At 46.2% G+C, this 18288-nt stretch overlaps 1 protein-coding gene across 16 annotated transcripts in view; it reads right to left on the reverse strand.

Moving 5' to 3' along the window:
• TCP11 (t-complex 11) overlaps positions 1-18288 on the reverse strand; it is a 144487-nt gene that overhangs the window by 71824 nt on the left and 54375 nt on the right. For 14 of the 16 annotated variants that reach the window (XM_074397944.1, XM_074397945.1, XM_074397946.1 and 11 more), the window contains one exon: positions 1207-8640. The gene's annotated coding sequence lies outside the window, so the exon portion shown is untranslated. The remainder of the gene's footprint in view (positions 1-1206; positions 8641-18288) is intronic. The other 2 variants (XM_074397940.1, XM_074397935.1) reach the window with 2 other exon arrangements.

The following is an 18288-nucleotide window of genomic DNA, read 5'->3' on the forward strand; positions in this document are numbered from 1 at the left end:
AGGAAACCACTGTCTTCGTTTTAAAAGACATGCTCATAAGCTCATGACAAGACAAAGCAGCCAGGTGCTTGGGCAGAAGGGCAAGGCCCATCATCTGAGGGCCCAAACACCTTAAGCCAAGCTCAGACAGGATGGTTAGAACCTTGGCTCAAAGGTGGTGGCCCCTCATTTGGAAGGCTCAGGGCAACAGCCATGGTCTGGTGAATCACCCTTGGGTAGTAGTGCCCCTGCATTCAGAAAGCCAACAAGAAGCCTTCAATCCTTCAAGTAAGCAGTTGGCAAGACTAGGCCGGGGGCAGGTGTATGAGGGAACTGTAATTGCAGCAGTATTAGTGGTGCCAGTAATCATATTAACTATAGCTTAACTAAGGAAATCAATCCACAAATGCATGTTGAACCCAGGTATCAGCAGGATGTGACTCCAGACTCTCTAAGGGATATGAAACGTTTTTTAAAAACCACCTTGGCCGGGCGCGGTGGCTCAAGCCTGTAATCCCAGCACTTTGGGAGGCCGAGGCGGGTGGATCACGAGGTCAAGAGATCGAGACCATCCTGGTCAACATGGTGAAACCCCGTCTCTACTAAAAATAAAAAAAAAAAAAATTAGCTGGGCATGGTGGCGTGTGCCTGTAATCCCAGCTACTCAGGAGGCTGAGGCAGGAGAATTACCTGAACCCAGGAGGCGGAGGTTGCAGTGAGCCGAGATCACGCCATTGCACTCCAGCCTGGGTAAAAAGAGCGAAACTCCATCTCAAACAAAAACAAAAACAAAAACAAACACCTTAATCAAGGTATAATTCACATACAATAAAATGTGACCACTTAAAGCAGCAGTCCCCAACCTTTTTGGCACCAGGGACCAGTTTTGTGGAAGACAATTCTTCCACAGACAAGGAATGGGGTGAGAGTGGTTTCAGGATGAAACTGTTCCACCTCAGGTCATCAGGCATTAGATTCTCACAAGGAGCATACAGCCTGGATCCCTCACATGTGTAGTTCACAATAGGGTTTGTGCTCCTGTGAAAATCTAATGCTGCCACTGATCTGACAGGAGATGGAGCTCAGATAATGGTAATGCTCACTTGCCTGCTGCTCAGCTCCTGCTCTGTGGCCCAGTTTCTAACAGGTTGAGGACGAGTACCAGTCTGGAGGTTGGGTACCCCTGACTTAAAGTGTCCAGTTTGATGAGTTTCAATAAATGCCTACCTTTGTGTAAACAGCAGTATGATCAAGATACAGAACACTGATAAGAATATTTTTGAGATACTGCCACTTCTTTCAAGGAGTCCTTCATCTGCTATAAGAAAAAGATACATAAGAAAGATAGTCAACTATACAATGCAGGAAAGCATAAGTTTCAATCATTAGCACAGGCTATGAGGGCCGGGGCCTGGAGGGGGCAGCCAGCATCTTGGGAAATACTTGATCCTAATGCCAATATACTTGGGGCTGGAGGCTCTCCATCACCCAGAGAGAGCCAAGGCAGAGGCAGGCCAGGCACCACAAGACCTGCTTCTCCCAAAATATTTCATTGGCCTGAAATGCCACCATGAGTCACCCCTTTGGTTTAAAACATTTGGTAGTCCCTCTGGAATAGCCATATTAAAATGTACACAAATGACCCACAAGACAACCTTTGAGGTGTGTGGCAGTTTTACCTCCGCTGACATGTGCATGTAAAATTGGTTATCAGATTCTGCCACCTCAGGAAAGGGGAAGGCAGTATCTCCTTTTTTTCTTTTTTTTGAGACAGAGTCTCGCTCTATTGCCTAGGCTGGAGTGCAGAGGTGCGATCTCAGCTTACTGCAACCTCTACCTCCCGGGTTCCAGCGATTCTCCTGCCTCCTGAGTAGCTGGGATTACAGGCATGTGCCACCATACCTAGCTAATTTTTGTATTTTTAGTAGAGATGGGATTTCACCATGTTTGTTAGGCTGGTCTCAAACTCCTGACCTCGTGATCCACCTGCCTCAGCCTCCCAAAGTGCTGGGATTACAGGCATGAGCCACTGTGCCTGGCCATCTCATTTTTTTAAAAGCCTGTGAGAGAGTGATTTCCTTCTTTTAGGACATCTCTAATCATTACATGGAGGCAAGCCCCATCTGAAAGCTTGTAACATCCATCCTGACTCAGAAAGAAGGGGGATTTTGTTAGAATGAGTTCAGCGGGGATTTGGAAGAGGCCCAGCACAGGGGCGAGGGGAATATCCAAAGTCCATTGTCATTAGGGGCATTGGGGCACTGAAGGTTAGGACTATAGGCGTTTCCCCCTGGAAAAGGAAAGACTGCAGAGGTAGGAGATTGCTGTCCTCAAATATCTGAAGGGTGGTCGTGAGGTAAGAGGACTGGAATAGTTTGATGTGGCCTAGCTGGCAGTTGGGTGGGGAAAGCCAGAGGGTAGCAGGTTTTAGCTGAACGTAGGGAAGAACTTTCTTATGGTCAGAGTTAGAGGCAAGGGAATGGGTTGCCCCAGGAATCGGTCAGATCCCTGTCACTAGAGGCATGTAAGCTGAAGCCAGACACCCCTTAGCAGGAATTCAAGCCCTTAGGTCCCTTCCATCACTGAAATTCTCTAATTTGTTGACAATTTCATGGCTAGCCCTTAGTGAGCCCCAAACCAACAAATATTACTTGAGCAACTGTTTTGTACAAGGCAGGATGGGACTTGGAGACCAAGGAACAAAAGCCATGGCCTCTGGCCTGTTGTCTCCTGGGCAGGTGGTATGGGGCAGGGTGTATTTAGAATCACAGAAAGGAAAGAAAACACATGCTTTTAGGAGCTAGGCGTGGTGGCTCACGCCTGTAATCCCAGCACTTTGGGAGGCTGAGGCAGGCGGATCACCTGAGGTCGGGAGTTTGAGACCAGCCTGACCAACATGGAGAAACTCTGTCTACTAAAAATACAAAATTAGCTGGACGTGGTGGCACATGCTTGTAATCCCAGCTACTCGGGAGGCTGAGGCAAGAGAATCGCTTGAACTTGGGGAGGGGAAGGTTGTGGTGAGCTGAGATCATGCCGAGATGGTGCCATTGCACTCCAGCCTGAGAAACAAGAGTGAAAAGCTGTCTCAAAAAAAAAAAAAAAAAAAAAAGAAAGAAAAAGAAAGAAAAGAAAAAGAAAACACATGAAAGAAAAGAAAAAGAAAACACATACTTTTAGATTTTAGAAGGAGGAGATCCTGCCAAATGCTAGAGTAGTCCAGGGAGGCTCCCAAGAGGAGGCAAGATGGGGGAACAAGCCCTGGGAGAGTCTTCAGAATGCAGACAGGTAGAAAGGGAGGGTCCCCAGAGCGGGGAGGTAGGAAATGATGAGGTGCCAAGCTGGCTGGAGGGATGGAACATGAGGAGATACACTGGAGTATCGGAGAGCGGCCTGAGGAGGCTGAGAGAAGACAGAGAGGAAACAGCCCTGGGAGGACCAGGAAGCGGGGCACAAGTCCGCGGAGGACAGGCAAGACCCACAGTGTGGCCCGGGGCCAGGGCATCACTGGAGTGCTGTGGGTGTGTGGAGTGGATTTCTCTTCCACCCCGAAATGTGCTGCAGACCACCAGGCACAGCCTCTCACTCCCTTCCCTCAGCTCTGCCATGGCCTTCTCCCTCAGGGCAGTGAGTGCTGGAGAAAGACAGGAAAACCCACAAAAATCTTCCAAATAAGACAAATATGTAGTGCAGACAAAGGCCGCGCTGGGTGGGATGAGGTTTCGGTTGCTCCCCAGTGGGGCGGACCCATCAAAGTGGCTTGTGGCCACAGAAAAAATGCGTCCTCTCTTGCTCTGGGTGGGGGTTCGTTGTCTCAGCTACCCCCAAAGAAAACCCAGGCTGGGGGTTCCCATGGCCAGGGAATTGGGTCCTCCAGGTCACCCACATGGCCCTGCTCACCCTTCAGCAGGGCATCCAGGCCTTCTCAGGGAACTGGGACACCCACTTTGGGGTGTTGGTGGGGCTGTTTTAAGCTGTCCCCCTGTTGCAGCTCCTGGACTTGCTGGTATGTGGTGAGTGTCCAGGGCATGGCTGGGATGGAAGGCACCTGTGCAGCCCCCAAGAATCTCATGAAAGTATTGGGGGGTGGTTAAGTGGTGCTTGCAATGAAGTCATGTGCCACCAGAAGCACCTCATTAGAGACGGGGGCCGGGGAGGCGGGGCGGGTAACAGAGGGTGATGGGAGGAGGCGGGGGAAGGCACTCTCCTCTGTCCCTTGTCTCCCCAATCCCCTCCCCACTCTCACACCCCTCCAGGCTCCCAGGCCCCTAGGGTTCATTCCATTTCTGCTCCATTTCCATGCCTGTTAATGGCCATTGTTCTGTGGAGAAAGACAAAAATGTTTTCAGTTTAGAAGCATTGTTTCGGACTTTCTCTCTGTGGGCCAAGGGCCTCGATGGGAAGCCTCTATTGGCAGAGTGGTCCCAGGCATGGAGAGGCTGGTTACACTGGGAAGTGGGGGTGGGGCAATGGGGGAGGAGGGCCGGATGAGAGGCTGAGTGGAGTCCTCTGTCCATCTGTGCTGGGCATGCATAGGGACCGCCCCCGAGAGAGGCCAGCCTCTTCTGTCTTTGGTCCCCTCCTGGCCCCCAGCCCCACCCCAGCTATTTTGGCTTTTCTCTTTAGGCTCCCTGACTTTGGATGGGTGAGCAGCTTTCTCTCTGTGGGCCTCAATTTCCTCGTCTGTAATATGAGAGGCTTCCAAGACTCTTCCTGCTTCTACACTTCTGAGCTCAACAGCTCAGTCACATCAACAGCCCTTTCTTTGCTCTAAGACTTCAGTGGTCAGAACTGGCCTAGAATTCAGGCAGTGGCTGAGTTGGTGGCCACCTGGGCAGCAGGCTTTGAGTGGGAAAGTACCTGCCTCTGGCACCATAAATGCCTTTGACTTACCTTGTGGTCTGGAATTCAATCACTAGAGAATCACTCTTCGGGGGCCTCTTTCAAATGCCATTTTCAATAAGGGGGGAGATAATTGCTAATACCCTCCAACAATGACTGAAAATAATCCTTTGCTTATATATTTCTCTTCACAATGTTGAAATCATTTTCGGCTATATGATCTCATTTGAGGCTGCAAACAACCCAGGGTTTAGCTGACCATTGCAAAGTTAAGACCCCAGAGGCTGTGACTCAAGATAAGAACTTGGACACAGGTGGCTTCCTTCCAGGAATTACCTGTATTTTAATGGAGGACTATCTTGAGGGTAAAAATATCACAAAGTAATGCTTCTCTGGTGGCAGGCATTTGAAGCCCTGAGACACCAGGCAGGCAAAGCTGTCTAGGGTGGCTGGGAATGAGGATGCTGTGCCCAGTGGGTGCATGCTCACTCAGCCCAGAGCCAGGCTGGGCCTGCCCAGTGCCTGCCACTGTTGTCAAATCAAGTGACCAGCCCTCAAGGGCTCACTAGACCCCTGGCAGGGACAAATCAGTGTGGGCAGGTACCTGGGTTCATAGGAAACACCCAGAGAATTATTCCAGGAAGTCGATAATCATATTTCAGAGTAAGGAAGCCAGGTTTGGTGACTCATGCCTATAATCTCAACACATTGGAAGGCTGATGCGGATGGATCACTTGAGATGAGGAGTTCGAAACCAGACTGGCTGACATGGTGAAACCCGTATCTACTAAAAATACAAAAAAATTAGCTTGACATGGTGGCAGGGGCCTGCAATCCCTCCTACTTTGGAGGCTGAAGCAGAAGAATCACTTGAACCCGGGAGGCAGAGGTTGCAGTGAGCTGAGATCATGCTACTGCACTCCAGCCTGGGTAACAGAGTGAGACTTCGTCTCAAAACAAACAAACAAAAACTGGTAAAGAATTGCCTGTGCAGGAAATAGCAAGGATGCTCTTTGTGCTCACACATTATAGGTGCGAGCCACCTCGCCCAGCCTTTTAACCAGTTATTTTTTATTCACCAAGTAATGAGCAGTAAGGGTTCTTCTTGTGCCCCAGCTTGGTAAGATGACCACAAGAGGCAGAAAGCATCTCTACACAGCAAAGTTTTTCTATAAGGGGCCATATACAGTAAATATTTGGGGTTTTACAGACCATATCATCTTGTTGTAACTACTCAACTATGGGGAAAGTAGCCATTAGCATTATATAAGTGAATTGACGTAACTATGTTCCAATAAAACTTTATTAAAACAGGAGTCAGGCCAGATTTGGCCCTTGATCCATAGTTTGCCCTTTGAGAAAGCAAGATTTACAGTTAAGTAATAGGGCATGGCCGGGCGCGGTGGCTCAAGCCTGTAATCCCAGCACTTTGGGAGGCCGAGGCGGGTGGATCACGAGGTCAAGAGATCGAGACCATCCTGGTCAACATGGTGAAACCCCGTCTCTACTAAAAATACAAAAAATTAGCTGGGCATGGTGGTGCATGCCTGTAATCCCAGCTACTCGGAAGGCTGAGGCAGGAGAATTGCCTGAACCCAGGAGGTGGAGGTTGCGGTGAGCCGAGATCGCGTCATTGCACTCCAGCCTAGGTAACAAGAGCGAAACTCTGTCTCAATTAAAAAAAAAAAAAAAGTAATAGGGCATGAGTTAAGCAACAAGATGAGTGTCATGGACCAAGAATACGGGCTCCCAGATATCCTAGGAATAACCAAGAAGTGGTGAGTGTACCAAGAGTTTATGGCATTTTGCATGTTGGAGAAGCAGGAGAGGTGAAAAAGGAAAGGCAGCCTGGAGTCAGATTGTGGCACCTGGGCTTTGAATACCAGGCTGAGTACTACTGGGAACAGAGATAATGTTCCCCCTACTGGGATACCATGAAGGTGACATTCATATGGGAGATTTATACTCGTAAGTACACCCTGGAGCTGAGCTGTAGCAGAGATAAGCTAGGCTTCGTGTTCCAGGGAATTTCCTGTAAGTTAGTTTACATTTCCAGGTAAATATGGAGTGCCAATACATCCCAGCATTTTGAGGCTAATTTCTTTTCTTTTCTTTTTTTTTTTTTTGTTTTTTTTGAGATGGAGTCTTGCTTGGTCGCCAGGCTGAAGTGCAGTGGCACGATCTCAGTTCACTGCTATCTCTTCCTCCTGGGTTTAAGCAATTCCCCTGCCTCAGCCTCCCGAGTAGCTGAGACTACAGGCATGCACCACCATGTCTGGCTAATTTTTTTATTTTAGTAGAGACGGGGTTTCACCATGTTGGCCAGGATGGTCTCAATCTCCTGACTTCGTGATCTGCCTTCCTCGGCCTCCCAAAGTGCTGGGATTACAGGCGTGAGATACCACACATGGCTGAGGCTAATTTATGTTCATGTATTGTAGACAGAGAAAATGGCTGCTCTATCTTTTAAATAATTTGTTTGAGTATTTCTTTTAAAGTATATTGGAAAAAAAAAGTCTTCTCAATTTGTTGGATATAACATTAATTAAAGTTGATAAAATTTGTCATTCGATTCCTCTATTATTTTCATTATGACTTTTTTCTACTTGACCCATAAATTTCTGAGCCAGTCTATTAAAGCTTTCATCCATGGCCATAGATTTGTTCATTTCTCCTTGGTTTATATCAGTGTTTGCTTTATGTATTTTGAAGCTGGGTTGTTAGGTGCCTAAAGATTCAGAGAAATTGTATATGTTTGGAAGATTGTAATTTTTACCAATATATCTCCTTTTTTTTTTTTCTTTTTTTGAGACTGGAGTGCAGTGGTGCAATCTTCGCTCACTGCAACCTCTGCCTCCCAGGCTCAAGCGATCCTTCCACCTCAGTCTCCCAAGTTGCTGGGACTACAGGCATGTATTTTTAGTAGAGATGGGATTTCACCATGTTGGCCAGGCTGGGCTTGAACTCTTGACCTCAAGTGATCCATTCACCTCAGCCTCCCAAAGTGCTGGGATTTCAGGCATGAGCCACCATGCCTAGCCTTTCTTTGTTTCTTTTAATGCTTTTTGCCTTTGAATGTCATTTTGTCTGATACTAATATATTTCTTTTTTGTTATCGTTTGCTTATTTCCCCCAACTGTTCGTATTCAAAATGTTCTTGTCAATTTCAATACATCTATATAAACAGCATATGTATAGAAGGATTTTGCCCTTTAATGGGAAGTTTTCTCTTTTCTCATGTATTATTGATGATATTTTTAGACTTACCCTGTCATTTTATTTTATGCTTCCTCTTTACCTTGTTTTCTTCTTTTTCCTCTTTCCCTGCTTTTTGTTATATTGATCAAGTCTTCTTTGTCCCCTTCCCCATCTTTTTAATTCAGTCTATTGACCTGGAAGTTGATTTTCCAATTCTCCATCTTCTGTTGATTATCTTTAAATTTGAATCCTATTTTTTTTTTCTTCCATACCCTCCAAGGCAGATGGATCCTATATTCTTTAACTTTTGGTTTTCTATTAATGTCTTGAGCTGATCAGGCAGGAATTTTTTCTCCCTTAGCATTATTTAACTTTCCTCCTCCTCCCCCACCTGCCACCTCCCAAGTTGAGATCATCTGGGTAGATTATTGCTCCAAATTGTTATTTTAAAAATGTTTACATTATGCCTCAATAATTACTCAGACTAAAAGTTTTACTAGGTTCTTTGTTCACCACAGTTTCGGCATCCCACGTCTTCCTCTTTCTTGAATTCACTATTTTTCTATTGAAGCACCTCCTCTGGACATTCTTTAAGTAATATGAGGGTGGCAAACTTTCTTCCTGTAAAAAAAGAAATTTTTTTAAGTAAAAAAAAAAAATCTTAATTTTCCTCTCCCACTTGAATACTTCATTTCCCTTCAGAACCTTGGAGATAATATTTCACTGTCTTTTAACATCCAGTCTGATGCCAATTTAATATTATTCTATTGAAGACCTGCTTTTTTCTCTCCAGACGCTTCTAAGCTTTTTTTCCTTTATTTTTATTGTTATAAAGTTTTACTATAATATCTGTAAGTGTGAGTCTTTTTTCCTGGGAAAGGTCAAGCTAATGATTAATTTCTTTCTTCAGCAATGGGGAAATTTTCTTTTGTTAGTTCTTTAATTATTTTCCCTCTTCTATTCGCTGAAGTTCTAGCTTTCTGTAATGCCTATCCCACAGATGGTTCTTAATTTTTTTCTCTCAGACTTTCTGTCATTTTATCTTTTTTATTGTGTTTAAGGAGACTTTCTCAGGTCAGTCTTCCTGATAACCAGATCATGAAACCTATCTAGACCATCTACTGAGTTTTGAATTTCAATTATCAATTTTTAAATTTCTCAGACTCCTGGTTGATTCTTTTAAATGGCTTTAATATTATTTTGCATCTCTTGAAGATAATAATTATACATCAACTAAATTGGTTTCTGTTTTTATTTGCTCTATTATCTCTATTACTTTGGGTATTAACCCTTCAATATGTTAAGTTTAGAGCTATGCTATCCAATACAGTAGAGCCTTGCTGCTTAACTTTAATTAAAACTAAATTAAATTAAAAATTCAGTTCCTCAGTTGCAGAAGCCACACTTCAGTTGCTCAACAGCCACAGGTGGTATATGGCTACAAACTGGACAGCTCAAATACAGAACATTTCCATCATTATAGAATGTTCTATGGGCAATATTGGCTTAGAGCGACTCCCTATCATGGTTATATTTTTCATGAAATTTCTGGTGATTACCGATGTTCTGCTCTTCCTTAATTTGCCAGCTTTCAGTTCACTGTAGCCTGTCTCTGCTACAGGGTGTGGGAGAATGGTAAGTGGCCTGCTGTCAGCCTTGCTCTTGGCTGAGGGGTCCCTATTCCTCTCCCAGAGTGTAGGTAGCTACTTGGAGTACTGCTCACCTTTCTAGGCCAGCACCTTGGGGCAAACCCACTGCTGCTAGCTGCTGAACACTGGTGTTCAGAAATACCCCTGGGACTTCCCCTATTCCTTTGAGTCTGTTGTCTCAGGCTCGAAGTCCCCCAAACCACTCTTTTTTCCATAGCAGTCTTCTCCTGCATGTTTTAGCTGTGGTTTCCTTCCTTTTTTTTCTTTTTCTTTTTTAGACAGAGTCTTGCTCTTTTTTATTTATTTATTTATTTATTTATTTATTTATTTATTTATTTAAGATGGGGTTTCACCATCATAGCCAGGCTGGTCTTGAACTCCTGACCTCAGGTGATCCACCCACCTCGGCCTCCCAAAGTGCTAGGATTACAGCGTGAGTCACTGCGCCCAGCCTGAGTCTTGCTCTTTTAGACAGAGTCTTGCTCTGTCACCTGGGCCTGGAGTGCAATGGCATGATCTTGGCTCACTGCAACCTCTGCCTCCTGGGTTCAAGAGATTCTCCTGCCTCAGCCTCCTGAGTAGCTAGGATTACAGGCACCCACCACCATGCCTGGCTAATTTTTGTATTTTTAGTAGAGACTGGGTTTTACCGTGTTGGCCAGGCTGGTCTCGAACTCCTGACCTCAAGTGATCTGCCTGCCTTGGCCTCCCAAAGTGTTGGGATTACAGGTGTGAGCCACCGTACCCTGCCAGTTTTATTTATTTAATGGCTTTTTTTCTTTTTTTTTTTTTTTCTGAGACAGAATCTTCCTCTGTCACCCAGGCTGGAGTCCAGTGGCATGATCTCAGCTCCCTGCAACCTCTGCCTCCCGGGTTCAAGTGGCTCTTCTGCCTCAGTCTCCTGAGTAGCTGGGATTACAGGCGTATATCACCATGCACAGCTAATTTGTGTGTGTGTGTGTGTGTGTGTGTGTGTGTGTGTGTATTTTTAGTAGAGATGGGGTTTCGCCATGTTGGCCAGGTTGGTCTTGAACTCCTGACCTCAAGTGATCCGCCCACCTCAGCCTCCCAAAGTGCTAGGATTACAGGCGTGAGCCACCGCTCTCAACCTCTTTATAGCTTTGATGTTGTTTATCTCTCAGCGATCCAACATTTCTGATCTGCTGATAATTCTTGTTTCATCACATGATATTGAGTTTACTATTTTATTTGTTCTAAGAGTTTTTCTGTCATTTTGTGGATTGTGGCAGGAGAGAGCGTCTTTTGCCAGCTTGACCCAAACTGCAACAATGCCTTTGTATAAGCATCACTCTGTTCCTTGTACACACATTTTTCAACCAATGATTGAAAACCTTGCAATTCTGAAATTCAGACAGGTGCTGGGCTGGCTTAATTGGAATCACCTGAGAATCCATGGACCCACTCCTAGAGGCTCTGAATGCACAACTCAGCTTGGGAATCACTGGCTTACTAAGTGGGATGAGCAGGAAAGAGAATCAAGTACTCAAGACAGACCACTTTGTTTGTGGCCAGTGTTCGAATGTCCAGGATCTCCAGTAGCCATGTGAGTGAATGGGACAGTGGGCGAATGTGGAGATGGGGAGTTTAGGGGCTTCTTTCCTTTAGGACTGAAGGAGAATGAGGAATCACAAAACCCACTGGGGAAAACTCAAGGACAAGAGAGATAAAAAAAAGTGCAATTGAATGGAACTGTGAGGAATGATTGCTGCAGGCCTCTCTCCCTCCCACAGTGATATCAACCCCAGAGATCAAAATGTGGCCAGAAAATTCCCCCACCTAGAGATTTTTTTAAAAACTTTAATTGCTATCCTACTGAGGGGCCAACTCCAGCTTTGAGGGGATATATTTACTGGTTAGATTTGCAGTAATGATTATTATTGTTACTGGTAAGAAGAATACACTCATTGTCTCCAGTGAGCTCACAATGTTGCACAAACATGACCTCATTTCTCCTCTGAATGGGGCAGGTATTGTTAACTCTGTTTTCCAAAAGAAGGACATGGAGGTCCACTGCAATCCAACGCCTTGAGCAAGGCCACACATCAAGAGAGGGAGGGAAGATGGAACCAGGCCCTGGACCTCTCCCATTTGGGACATGGGGCTCTTTGCACAGATCTAGGCTCATGTGTCTGGTCAGTCTCTAGACTTCACTTATGATCACAGAGCTGGTTCTGGGGATCTGAGGGGTTCAGAGAAGTCAAGATCACCAACATCAGATACCAGGGGAGGAATAATCATCATCGTTCTGTGGCTCAGACAATTCTACACTACAGGCTCAGCAAACAACACCTCCCTGGTTTGGCCCTAGTTTTGCTAGGCTCTAACCTAACTGATTTCCCTCCCCGCTTCCTCAACAACTTAGGGGACTTAACTACTTCACCCCCTTGGATCTACTCAGACTGAGAATCATATTCACACCAGACTTGTCCTTTTGCCACACGACAAGTTCCTGCTGCCTGTTAATTGCAGTACATTTTGGCCACTGTGAAATTCTTTAGGCCCTTGCTTCTGCCATCCCCTAAACTGTCTTGAGATTAACCTCCCCGCTTCCTACCCAAGCCTCAAGCCTCAGCATGCCCAAGACACCTTCCCTAAACCTTCCAGAAAAGTCCCTCTCTGAACTCCTGCCACCCTTATCCATTCATTCCGCGGGTAATCACTGAGGACCTACTGTGTGGCGGGCAGTATGGGAGATGATGAGAATACAATAGTGAACAAGTCAGACATGGTCCCTGGTCTAATGGAGCTTACATTCTAGTTGGGGAGAAGGGAAAAACAAAAGTAAAAAACTCACTAAGTCAAATATTTACAAGTTCCCATAAGCTCATATGAAAAGGCCTCCCTGGGCTGGGTGCGGTGGCTCACACCTGTAATCCCAGCATTTTGAGAGGCCAAGGTGGGTGGATTACCCGAGGTTAGGAGTTCAGAACCAGCCTGGCCAACATGGTAAAACCCTGTCTCTACCAGAAAAATACAAAAATTAGCTGGGTGTGGTGGTACACCTGTAATCCCAGCTACTTGGGAGGCTGAGCCAGGAAAATTGCTTGAACCCAGGAGGCAGGGGTTGGAGTAAGCCAAGATTACACCATTGTACTCCAGCCTGGGTGACAAGAGCGAAACTCCGTCAAAAGAAAGAGAGAGAGAGAGAGAGAGAGAGAGAGAGAGAGAGAGAGAGAGAGAGAGAAAGAAAAAGAAAAGAAAGAAAGAAAGAAAAGAAAGAGAGAGACAGAGAGAGACAGAGAGAGAAGTGGGCCTCCCAGTAAAATCTAAAGAAATTAGGGCCTCTGAAACTTACTTCAAATCTGCCCATATCTGTCCATCTTCCACCCTGTCCAAGAAAGAGCTTGGCTTATCTAGGTATGTCAAAAAGGGATGTGTAGCTAAAGAGTGATGTTGGATGACAGCAGAGGCGCACAATGTGGGGCAGGAGAGGGAGGCAAGGCTGGATTACACAGGACCTTGAAGGCCATGCCAAACATCTGGATTTCATGCTCAGAACAATAAGAAGACATGGCAGGATTGTTGACCAGGGAGTAACATGGGCTGACTTATACTTTATGATGGAGATTCTCAGTGTGGCAGCGGGAAGAGGAGACAGGGAGATGATTTCACTCCCCTCCTCCAGGGGACATTTGTCAATGTCTGGAGACATTTTTGGCTGTTGCAACTAGGGGAGGGAGTGCTGCTGGCACCTAGTGGGTAGAGGCTAGGGATGCTGCTAAATATCCTACAATGTATAGGATGTCTCCCCAACAAATGTCACTCATGCTGAGGTTGTAAGGCCCAGCTTTAAACTGACTCTGGCGGCCATAGGAAAGATAGATTCTCAGCCCCCAAGAGTGGAATTAGGGAGAGCACCTGGAAAGCTATTTAAATCAACTTCATATAGCTATAGTATTGACCCACCTGCACCTTTCTCCCAAATCTTAACCTCCCTGGTGTGGGGTCTCTGCTTTCTGCTGAGTGACAGCCAACCAGCCAATCAGCCCAAGTCACCCTCCAAGAAGCCCCTTTGCATTTTAACCGGGACCTTCTGGAGACAATGCTATAACCCAAAAGAACAGTCAGGCTGGCTGAGCAGTAGGGCGAGTCATGTCAAGGCACCACTGTGCAGAAGCCACCTGCTCGAAACCCTGCAGATGAGGGTTTAGGGACCAACTCCGAGCATGCTATTTTCCTCCATAGTCACAGTCAGCCCCTGTCATGCCAGCTGCTGCCAGCTTGGCGCTCTCCTCCTCCCTGACCCTGAGAACGCCAGGTCTGTATGGGCTGCAGAGGATCTGGACACTGAAAGCATGTGATGCCCTGCACTTACTGCGAGTTTATGAGTATTTACACCAGCATGTAAACCTATCGTTTACAGCCTTGGCATGTAAATCAACATAGGATTCAAGGGCTCTCCTCTTGACCCCTCCCCACCAACTTGAGGTTGGTTTTAAGATTGGGGAAGCACATGATTGAGCTGTGGTGACAATGGGAGGTCTGTGGATAAGGAACTCAAGGAGGAGAGGAAGGTCTCTCCTTAGAGGCAGGACTGGCCAAGCAGATGGTGAGGGTAAGAGAGTTTGTCTTCTGTGCCCCAGTTACGGCCCACTCTTCTACTAACATAGAGGCTGTTAACCTTTTGAGAGAGAGAGAGAGAGAGAGACAGTATGTGTGTGTGTATATGTGTGCGTGGGGGTAGTTATGGAAGTTTTGAAGAAAGCTATAGAAAACCTCTCTCTGAAAAAATGAATACTGTCAACAAAAGTTTGTATGCAATTTAGGAGACTCCCAAATCCCTTTAAAGTGACAAGAACTAATTCACACCAAGGTATAAATGACTAACAAAGTTCAGTATATTTCCATTTAAATGGAGGAGGAAAGCCCTTAAACCAAAGGAGCTGGAACTCTTACTGGGGAACTTCTCTAAATCAGTGGGTTGAGATACATTCTAAAGAGACTGGGAAAGCATCTCCTAACTTCTGAAATCTCTGCATACTCCTACTGTACCTACATATAAAACTGAGTTTGGATATAGGGAAGCAACAGAGGGAGGAAGAGCGACAGCATGTTTTTAGGCTAATTTAGACTCAAAAGGTCGCCTGAAACTCCACCCAGGGGTTTGTTGGGACCTGGGTACTAGATATTCCTGGTCAGCCAAAGTATCTGATCTTGTTAATGGGCCAATAAAAATTAGGGGGACAAAGGCCAAGCCCTGGCTACTCAAATGAATTCCTCTGTGAGAGCCGAGCAAGCAAGAGCAACTCGTTAAAGAGTTGTAACCGAGCAAACAGAGGAATCATTGCGTTTCATTAACTTTAATAGAGCTTGTTAGGTTGGCTTCCAAGGGTTGTGAGACGGGAGAGAAAGCCAGACTCATCATCGGGGGTGGGGAGCAAGCTGGCCCTCACGGACTCCCCCTGCGTTTCCCAGCTCCAATCTGGAAGCGGCTGCTCTTGCCACCCCCACGGGCTCCCCAGCCCAGCATGACATCCTGGCTACACAGGCAAGGAGCCCAGGCCTCAAGGACTAATTCTTTCTTGCCAGGGTGGGGAAAGACAGACAGAGACAAAGAGCTTAGGGCAAACCATCTCCAGGCTTGGGCAGGCCACCTGGCTCTGGGCACCCACAAAGAGGCCCCCTCCGAGGGACATCAAAAGTTCAGCTTCAATGCCCACAAACTCCCATTAAAGGATCCCAGCAGCCCAGAGCCCGGCCCAAGGACCATTGTCAATGCCAGCCACAATCCGGTCCTCCTCTTCCTCCACCCCAGAACCGTGCAACACCAGAAAAACAAAAAAACAAACAAACAGGGCCAGCAGAAAACACATCACCACACAAACTCGCCTCACATTGTCCTCTGTGGTTGGCCAGGGCAAGAAGCCAGAGGGCATTTGCCTGGAAAAGCCAAGAAGGTCTTTGAGCTTAGCCCCTGAACCTTTCAGGGTCTGCCTTGCCTCCTCCTGGGCTGCCTCCTTTCTCTCTCTTCCTTCTCCATCTCTCTTTTCTTTCTATCCATTATTTCCCCCATCACTTCTTTCTATGTCTTTTCCCCCTTTTTCTTTCTGTTTCTTCCTGCATCCATGATGAAATAAATTCACTAAAAATTAACACATTGAAGAAATCCTGCTGCACACATAAAGCCAATTCATGATGCAAACCCGCCACACTGCTACTTTGCTGTAAAGTCGTCGGGTTCCTGGAGCCTATGCAACACTGTCAGCCACTCGGCATCTGACGGAAACAGGCTCTTCACTATCTGGCCCCATCCCACCCTTCAGATCGTCCTCCACACTCTCTGAAATAATTGTCTCTGATTGAACCACATTATTAATTCTGTGAAGACATTCTCCTCTCTTAAGTCTTTGCTCACGTTGCTCCTGTCACCTGGAAAGCCCGCAATCTCTTCACCCAACTCCATGTATGAGAATTCTATATATTCTTTGAGGTCAGCTTTAAACCCTTTCCTCCTCCACTGAGTCAGCCTCCTGCTTCCAGCTAGAATTAATCTGTGCTCTTTATGGCCTCATTAGAATTTTACGTTGGCACCTCCATATTTGGACATTTACCACATTCTGCCTTATGTTCCAATTATTTAGATATGAATTTCTCTTACCAAATTATAAACTTAAAAGGAGAAACCATGTCATTTGGAATCCTCGTGTTCTTTAAGTCCCTGGTATATAGTAACTGCACAATAAAGGTCAAACATGAGTCTGTGGTTATAAAGAAATACGCATACAATTAATTCCACATCTTAACTTTACCAATGTGGGTCTATTTCATATATAATAATTTTACTTGCAAATTTCTTTGAGGCAGTGGGTTCCCTGAGTAGACTCCCAGAGGTCTGGCTTTAGTACTTCACCAAGGGCTGAAGGATGGTATGTTAGATGGCGGCACCTACTGGTGAAGGTTGGCATTACAGCTTGGGTCTACCAAAGCGAAGCCACTAAAATTTCTCAGTCCCAGCAGCATTGGACTGGGAACTGGAGACAGAATAGGAATTAGAATGAGTTCCTCTCTGGCTTGGTGCAGTGGCTCACACCTGTATTCTCAGCACTTTGGGAAGCCGAGGCAGGCGGATCACCTGAGATCGGGAGTTTGAGACCAGCTTGACCAACATGGAGAAACCCTGTCTCTACTAAAAATGCACAATTAGCTGGGTGTGGTGGCGCATGCCTGTAATCCAAGCTACTCAGGAGGCTGAGGCAGGAGAATCATTTGAACCCAGAAGGCAGAGGTTGCAGGAAAATCGCTTGAAGCCAGGAGGCAGAGGTTACAGTGAGTGGAGATCGCACTATTGCACCCCAGCCTGGGCAACAAGAGTGATACTCTGTCTCAAAAAAAAAGAATGAGTTCCTCTCCCTCCTCAGTAGCCCTTACGCTGATCAAGAGGTGAAACATCGCTGAGTCCCTGGGTCAGGGCCCCAGGGAAAAGCCCATTCTTCTCCAGCATACTGCAGCTTCGTACAGACTAGATTTTGCAGGACCAGAGCAGGGCACCAAGGAATCTCAGCCTGACTGTGATATCCTTTAGCTTTGCCAAGTCGGCTCAGAAGAGGAGATGGGGCATAAAGAAAAGAGAGCCTCTTGCTGCAAAAAGGAGGCAAAATTTTGTAAGGATATCAACACTCAGCACAAGCACATAGCTGGCACACATTCTGAGGATCCTTCCTTACTGCAGGTTTTCAGCTTCTCCTAGAATGATTTTCAGCCCAGTGGGAGCCCTTCTCTGAAAATGTGTTAGAAGCTATTGGGTAACTGAGCTTCGTTTTACAGCAATTTGCTTTATGGTCTAATTGAAGTTGGTTCATGGACACCTTGAACTTTGCCCCAATACTTCCATCTATCCTTTCCTTGATCCAGGAAATTCATAGGTGTGGTATTGGTAGATGGAGTTGTCCTTCTCCACCTCTCTGTCTTTTCCTCTGAGGAGGGAACACAGTGAGGATCTAGGAAAGGACAGCCATAAAGAATAGGGGAGGGGGAGGGAAACCAAGCCACCTCTCAGCAAAAGTTCCTTACGAGTGTTCCTACAACCCCCTCCTCTGACACTCACAACACATTTGTCAGGGTGTCAGCTGATAACTAAAGTTTTAACTGGCAAAGGCCATCACCCTCTCTCACAAGAATATTTGTATTTGGAGCCAAAGAACATAAGGTTTAGCTCAGAGGAGTGACTCTCCAATAATGGAATTTTAAGCATCAGTCAGAAAGATCTTTGATGAGGTGGCAGAGAATCTCCCAGGGACTTTCAAGCGACCTCACCTAGGGTTCTCCCCTCCTGTACCTCCCAGAGTTCAAATGAGAGCTGCCTATAGACACCTTTCATCTGCTCTGGCCCCAGACCTCTGACCACTCGGGCTGCTTTTTGCCCAGTCTCCTGCCTCTGGCTGCTTTATCTAGGCTGTCATTACCCAATTCTTCAGACCTTTGGGGATATCCTGAGCTCTGGCTTGGAAGGTTCCACATATGTCTTCCAGACCCTAAAAGTCTCTAACAGGAGTCCTCTCCTAGGTTCCCTATGTGTCCATGGTCTTTCTTCAGTGGGGGTTTCCACATTGCTTTTTCATTCAACACGCTCTGCTGTCCTATGTCCTCCAGGAAACCTGAA

This window comes from Saimiri boliviensis, chromosome 4 (assembly GCF_048565385.1).
Source record: "Saimiri boliviensis isolate mSaiBol1 chromosome 4, mSaiBol1.pri, whole genome shotgun sequence".
Lineage (NCBI taxonomy): Eukaryota > Metazoa > Chordata > Mammalia > Primates > Cebidae > Saimiri > Saimiri boliviensis.